Genomic DNA, 8,029 nt, shown 5'->3' on the forward strand with positions numbered 1-8,029 from the left:
GTAGAATTCAAACAAGAGTTTTCTAGCTTGCAAAAGTAAACCCTAATTTACTTTTACATTAAAGATTGGTCACCATTTGGCAGACCCATTAAAGAGGAGCTCCGTATATATGGCCTTGGTTTTCCACGTGGCAAAATACTATTGAGCCTCAGCATGGACCAATAAGATGTATGTGTAGGGCAGAGGCGTGTAAGCCATGGCCCTCTCCCCTACTCTCGGTTTCTCCCAACTTCCTAAATTTTGTTAGTCCAGAGAGAGCCGACTGATGACTCACACTGTTTGCTATCAATGGTCATGAATAGAGAGAGCTTCATCTTTATCTTCATAAACAAACAAAGGTTGACGTGATCTAGAGATCATCACAACTCTCACACGCCATGTTTCACTTCATGCTTGTGCCATCTTGTGGAGGAAGCACAAATCCCCACCGCCTGATGTGGACGTACAAAGTGGGTCTCCTTTAATCCTCCTCCCATTTTAAGTATTGAGTTGAACTCTTCAGTCTTCCCTCTTCTCTGATGAATTAAATAACATCTCTGTCTCTTTCTCTCACTCTCCAATCTTCTCTTTGGTCACGAACGCAGAGTAGCCCTCCCTGCTTTCCTGTCTCTCATGATCATGGAACCTCGTTGCATACTCAACAACGACCCTCAGTCGACCCATTTCATTAACAGTTTCCCTTCGAACCTCCTACTGAACCATGTCTTTCCGCTGCTTTTTGATTTCCTCGGATTTCTTACTCTCTCAGTTGTGGTCTTCATGGAAGCTAGTTTCTTCCTATATCGATGGAGACCCATGTGTCATCTCCTGCCATTGTCTTGTTTAATTGCATACCTTGCGTTTGAACGCTTCCTTTCAAGGGCCCCTACTTATCTGGTTGATTTTTCTTGTCTCAGACCGCCCGGCTTCTGCAGGGTCCCTTTCTCGACTTTCATCGAACATGTTGCCATGATGAAAAGCTTCGACGAAGCGAGTGTCGCTTTCATGGCCAAAATCATCACTACATCTGGACAAGGAGAAGAGACTTACCTCCCACCTTCTCTGCACTTCCTCCCACCACGAACCCACCAACTGGAATGCCTTAAAGAAGTCCACATGGTCCTTTTCCCTGTCATGGACGACCTTCTCTGCAAAACTAAGATTTCTCCACGTGACATCGACATCCTCATCGTCAACTGTAGCGGCTTCTGTCCATCTCCTTCTCTCTCTTCCATCGTCGTCAACCGGTACGCCATGAGAGCTGACATTAAGACCTTTAACCTCTCTGGAATGGGGTGCAGTGCTGGGGCGATCGGCATCAATCTCGCCAGCAATCTGCTAAAGATTCACAGGAACTCCTACGCCGTCGTTCTAAGCACGGAGATCGTCTCCACCGGCTGGTACGACGGAAACGAGCGATCCAAGTTGCTCCTCAACTGCCTCTTCCGCATGGGTAGTGCTGCAATCTTGCTTACCAACAGAAAAGAAGCCGAAGAGACGTCGAAATACAAGTTATTTCGAACAGTGAGAACCCAGAGAGCATTCGACGATAAAGCCTACCTCTCCGCAATACGGGAGGAGGATTCGAAAGGCATAACCGGGGTTACCCTCACCCGAGATTTACTCAAGGTCGCCGGCGAGACACTCCGGTCGAACGCAACAGTTCTCGGTGCATCGATCTTGCCTTTATCAGAGAAGGTCCGTCATAGTCTTTCGGTACTACGGCAGCGATTCATCAACCCATGTAAAGGTGTTTACGTGCCAGACTTCAGGTCTGTGATACGGCATTACTGCATACCAACATCGGGGATAGCGGTAATCAGGGAGATAGGTAAAGGGTTGAAGCTGAGCGAAGAGGAGATGGAAGCAGCGATGATGACGTTCCATCGGTTCGGAAACCTGTCGTCGTCGGCGATGTGGTACGAGCTGGCTTACATGGAAGCCAAGGAGAGCGTGAAGATAGGTGACAAGGTGTGGCAGCTTGGAATGGGTACTGGGCCCAAGTCCAATAGCGTTGTGTGGGAGTGCCTAAGGGACATCGATGAAAGGAAAAGAGGCCCATGGTATGACTGCATCGATCGCTATCCTATCACCGTTGGTGGCACACTTTGACGATCAAGATGATGATGATGATCACTACACTTATCTAGCTGTAGCTGCCTGATGTTGAAAACTTTTGTTAGTTTTTAAAAGACTATAGACTTGGAGTGTTTGGTTTTGTTTTGAATTTTGATGTAATGGGCAATTTTATTTTTATGGGCTCGGCCTCTGGGCACACAATCTGGGCCGGGCCAGGATGGATTCAACCCGAGAAGAAAAAACAGAAATCCAGATCCACCCTAGACTTTATTATTAATGTAATAATGTAAAGGCAGCAGAGAATTAAATACATGAAGCAGCACAAATAATTGTTTTTGCTTTCAGTAGCTTTTATTCTCGAAGACAAGACTTGAATTTAAAACAAAACAGCAACAGCCAACGGGGATCATCACAAGAATTTAAAATTTATGGGATGAAGGGTTACAGCAAATATAGATTCTCTGATATTATGCCACCAACCAAACCAAAGTGGACGATGTTAGAATGTAGGTTCTTCAATGCTATTGCTAACGTTTCCTCTTCTTTTGTTGAAAGCGGTGGCAAATGGGGTCCACATCTATTACCCAACAGCTAATGTACAGCTGTAGCATCTTGTGCTTAAGTGTGACTAGCTAGCATATCCTGGTCTCCCCCGACGGACCACGGTTCAAAATTGACAACACTTTCGATCTTTTTATAGTTCCACGTGTAAGATAACGTCTTCTGAGTAACAGATTCGATATCCTCTCATAAAATTAATTAAAGGGATCCACATTTTCTATTCACTTTTCTGCCTGCGCCCTATCCACGCTACATTGCAGTTGTACATTTTACAATATAAGATCGCGATGGGTAGAAAATTCGGCTTAAATTAAAAGGCGGTATTTGATAAATTGAGAATCGAACATTAATGGTGGTGGTGTTGATTAATGAAGATGGTGTAGATTCCTAGCCAGACAAAATTTTCAACAAAATACCTTGTAAGGTTGTGCTCACACCGTTTTTACAAAATGTTGTGTCTCAACAAAATTAACAATACTTTCAATCTTTTTATAGTGCCACAAAAGTTTGGCTTGCATTGTTTTTTTATGTTTTATTTATTTATTTTTAAACTGATTTAGAGGAATCCATTTAAGTGTCAGCTACCTCTGAATCATGACTTGACTTGATAGTGTATGGGAAGGCCCCAATACAATATATATCATTTGATATAGGTCAATACACGACATTTTAAACCTTAAAGAGAATCCTGATTTCCAACTCACTTTATTTGCCTGCGCCCTATCCACACTACAATGCGGCCACACATTTCACGATACAAAATCACTATGCGCATTTGCAATTCAAGGCGGGTGTAGAGTAGGGCCCTTTCCACCACACACTTCACTGCGACCACACATTCCACAATACAATATCACTATGTGTATTTGCAATTCAAGGCGGGGTAGAATAGGGCACTTTCACAATACAAGATAGATATGTGTGTTATGTAATTCAGGACAGGATAGAGTAGCACCCTAAACACACTACACTGCCACCGCACATTTCACAATACAAGATCGCTATGTGTGGCTGTAATTCAAGGCAGAATATGGATAGAGAATAGTGAGTAGGATACCCAACAAAAATTTTAATAAAATACCTCTAATTTATTGCAAGACTTTACTGTGACATAAATTGATCCATGAAATTTAAATGTGGATGAAAATTTAAGGTAAAGCCCAGAACTGAACCAAAGTACCCAACCATGACTCAAATGAACACTTTTTGCACTGTGGAATGAATCAAATGATTTACACCATTTACCAAATGATCCGTAGTACCAAACAACCTTTGAATCTACCAACTTGGTCAGTTTGACCCATTTAATATTTGGGATGTTTTTACATGGATGTGTTGGAGTCACGATCGGATTCATAACAATCCCTAAATCTATTAACTTGGTGGCTATGACCCGTTCAATATTTTGGATTTTTTTCGACGACACGTGTTGGCATCGGGCACTCGGGCCATCCATTTAAATGCAGCAAAGATAAATAATCGGACCGAACTAAATTCAATAAAATATTTCTTAAGCGGTGCGTGCGTTTAGCTTGCACCACGTAAACTCACACACGTCAGGAACAGACTCTTTTTCGTTTGAATAAAAAATTATCTCCACGATCCATTTAAATGCGATAAGATAAATATTTAGACCGGGCCTGGGTCGAACTATTAATGAATTAAGAAAAATTATCCCTGCTGGATTGTCGATGGGTGTTTTGGTTAGTAAACCTGTCGATGGGTTAGATTCGGGTCGTGCTCTGTAGGACCCAGCCCGAGCCCAAGCCCAAGCCTGTTCAGTAATTTGAAAAAAAAAATTGTTTATTTTATAAAAAATTATTTTATTTATATTAAAAAACTTTAAAATCCAAAAATAATTAAAGATCTTATTATTATCTAAAAATGAATAAAGAAATATATATTATATATTTTTTATTATATAATATATTATTAAGTTAGACTTGGACTCGGGTTAGATTTTTCTGAAAAAGCCAGAATCAGCCTGAAAAAGGTCTAACTGGTGTTTTGGGCGTGAGCCTGAGCCCACAAGCCTAAAGTCATCTCCGAGCCCAACCTAGAATAGGTCGGGCCAGACTGGCTTGTTGAGCTACTCGGCCCATGGTCTATTGGTCAGCAATTTAAAAGAAAAAATAAGAATTACGACTCCTATGAGAGATTTAGGCATACAATTAAATACCAAAAAATCAATAAAAATTTTCTTAAGCAGTGCCTGCGTTAAGCTTACCCCATGTAAATTCATTTTGATTTTGAACGACTGAAGTGGTTGGATTGAATGAATCATTGCTCTATCTTTAAATAAATAATATATTGGTATATAGTCAATGTTTTGTAACATTGCCTCTTCCCATTAAATCTCTCTTTTACTCTTAAGGCTGTGTTCATTTGTGATGTAAAACCTAGTTTAATGTAGTTTTATACTCTAGTTCACTTTTGTATGTATTTGAATGGAATGTAAAATAAGAATGATAATCGATGTAAATGAGCATTTAAATATATTTTTATATCAATAATCAATGTGAAGATTACATCAAGAAAAAAAATGATGTAAAAACCTCTCGAAATCTCTCAAACTCTCCATCAGTGTAAAAGTAACCTCCCTCTTCTCCTCCGAAAAGCTGTTGCGTCAATGTTGTGGTTTCAATCTTCTCTAGCGCCCTCCTATTAAATTCAAAATGGAATACTCTTGCAGTCATATAAGGGACATTAGGGATGGAGGGGTGGTGTGTCCAGAAGCGTGTCGTTAAACACTCCAGAACACCTGTTTAAATATTTATAATTTTTACCGTTTCTCAAACAACTACTAATATACACTCAAATCTGGACAAGATAACACAAGAGGGAAGTGCAGAAATACATAAATTAATTAATTAAACTGAAAAAAATATAAAATTCGAACAATAAATTTTACCGTTTCTCAAACAACTACTAATATACACTCAAATCTGGACAAGATAACACAAGAGGGAAGTGCAGAAATACATAAATTAATTAATTAAACTGAAAAAAATATAAAATTCGAACAGTATTGAAAGTTAAAAGTGCAGAAACATAAATAAATACAAAAGTAAATTAACAAAAGAAATGAAATAAAAATTTGTAATCCGATCAGAGGTAGTACTCTCCAGATCTCTCCTTTGAACCTCAAACTTCTCGAGCTAGGCCTTTCGTCTTACCTGGCCAAATTGCAGATCTACAAAAAATAAAACGAAGATCAAACGGAATGAAAATAAAGTGCAGAAAGTAAATAACGAAACTAGAATTGAAAGAATAGAAATTAAACTAAAATAAAGTAAAAGTGGTTGGGATCCAATTCCAGAAGTGGCAGTAGTGGTGTTGGCGAACTGCAAGTAGGAACCCCTCCTCCTCTTGCCTGGGTGTCCTCCTCTTCTTCTACCCTTGAACTTCTCAATATCAACCTTTCCGTCTTAATTGGGGGCAAAATCCAACCCTTTCTCTAGAGCCCTTGGGTATTTTTTTATAGAGAATGGTGGATATAATTAGGATTAGAGAGAAAGAAGGGGATGACAACTAGGTTTTAGCAAAAATATGGGTGCCTTATGATTTAGAATGAAGGGTTAGGATGGTTCTAGGGTGATCCTAAGGCTGAGACAAAAAGGAGAAGGCACCCAATATTATGTAAGGCTAAGATTTAATGGCTAAAGGCTGAATGGTGAAGATTAGAAGTTAGGTGGCTCCTAGTGTTAGAATGCTAAAAAGAGTGCCCTAGAATGGATGGTGGAGATTAGTAGGGATGGAAGGTAAGGATTTAGTAGTTAGGGCCGGCTAAGGTTTGTTAAGAGTGAAAAGAATGGGTTAAAAGGCGCCCTAGGATTTGCTAAGGCGTGGGGAGCATGCTAATACAGTAGGAGGGGCGCCAAACTGGGTTTAGCAGCTAGGAGGCGCCCTCTTGCTTTTAGTTTTTCACAAAAACACCCCTATCTCGGTTGGACTTCACACCAACTTCCCAAAATCTGCATTTCAGCCATAAAAACTTCCCAGTTTTGCATAGAGACCCTCACAGGCCACAACATTGAAATTAGCTGGAAAAAAGACACAATTTGACTATTCTAAGGCCAAAAATACCCCTGAATTGATGCCATTAAGGCATCAAAATGCATGGTTATCACAACCCCCAACTTAACCATTGCTAGTCCCTTAGCAATGCAGCCTTAAAATTACACTGAGCATATATCATTACCATCTCAAGATCATCCCTAACAAAATTAATCAAGCATCCTGATTCTAGCATTCTCAAACTCTGTATAGATCGATATTGGGCTTTAGGGGTAAAAACTGTCTTGTTTTGAATATTACAGAAACTTAGCTTAAAAAATCTTATTTACCCTTTCATTTGCAAACTGTCTTGATAAGATGAGATTGATTTTAAAATCAGACAGGTATTGATGAACCTACAATTTATCTATAACTTTTGAGGACTTTAGCATGGATTTTTATGCCGGTTTTATTAAATTTTGCCTTAATTTAACTTAATGCTAAGAGAGAGCACTTCGGCCCAAGAAGAGCAAGTGGATTCCTTGAGAAAACCCAAGAAAATAAAGCCTATCTAAGAGTAGAATTCGGCCCATCAAAGAAGACTCATTCTCAGCCCAAAAGATCAGCTCAAAGTATAACGATCATGTGCTAAGAGAGAGCCTAAGTGCAACCCAAATAGCAGCCCTTAGGAAGCTTTCAAGAGAGCTCTAGAAAATTCAAGAAAGTGGTGTAATACACCCCATTCTAGAGGCTTCAAGAAGGGGCAAGAGCCCCCTTGAAAAACTATATAAGGAGGCCTCTAGGAGGGGGGGAGGGGTGTTCAATTGCTTGAGAGGAAGGCTCTCCCACTCTTAGAGGTTCAGCCACCTTGAGAGAAGAGAAGAGAAGAAGGCTAGGCGCAAGGAAGAAGAAGAAGGGCTGAAGAAAGTTCAAGTCAAGCAAGCAAGAAGAGAAGGTGAGTTCGAAATTGGGGGTTTGTGGTTTGAAGATCTTTTGTAATAAATCAATTGTAATTTCTTTCTCTTTTTATTTGAATTCAGTTTCTTTGTTATATTTTCTTTCTTCTTTCTCCTTCTTCCATTCTTCCTTGATGTATTTCAGCTTGTAAAATTTCAGTTCAGTAATCTATTTTTTTTTATTCATTCGAATGGTCATGAATTGTACTTGAAGTTTCTTGAATAAGGGTGTTATTGTAGATTAATTCGGCCAACTAACCTTCAAAACTCATATCTGAATTCTCAGATTTGAGATTGCAAGATCTTAATTGCTTGAAAGAGAATTCAGATATGCAAATTTCAGATTGGCCAAATGGATCTAAAGCTTGAAATTCCTAGAGTGCTTAAGAGAGACTCTAAGAATTCAAATCTACTATTCAAGAACTGAATTGGATGCAAGATTAGAGATAACTTGCACA

At 39.6% G+C, this 8,029-nt stretch overlaps 1 pseudogene across 1 annotated transcript; it reads left to right on the top strand.

The window, feature by feature from the left end:
* The first annotated feature begins 289 nt into the window (after positions 1 to 289).
* LOC148880167 (3-ketoacyl-CoA synthase 6 pseudogene) lies at positions 290 to 2,402 on the top strand (annotated as a pseudogene). The gene has a single exon (XR_016105913.1). The product of XR_016105913.1 is annotated as a 3-ketoacyl-CoA synthase 6 pseudogene (transcript).
* The last annotated feature ends 5,627 nt before the right edge of the window (positions 2,403 to 8,029 follow it).

This window comes from Nelumbo lutea, chromosome 1 (genome assembly GCF_056320005.1).
Source record: "Nelumbo lutea isolate HS-2025 chromosome 1, American lotus-T2T, whole genome shotgun sequence".
In the NCBI taxonomy this organism is placed as follows: domain Eukaryota; kingdom Viridiplantae; phylum Streptophyta; class Magnoliopsida; order Proteales; family Nelumbonaceae; genus Nelumbo; species Nelumbo lutea.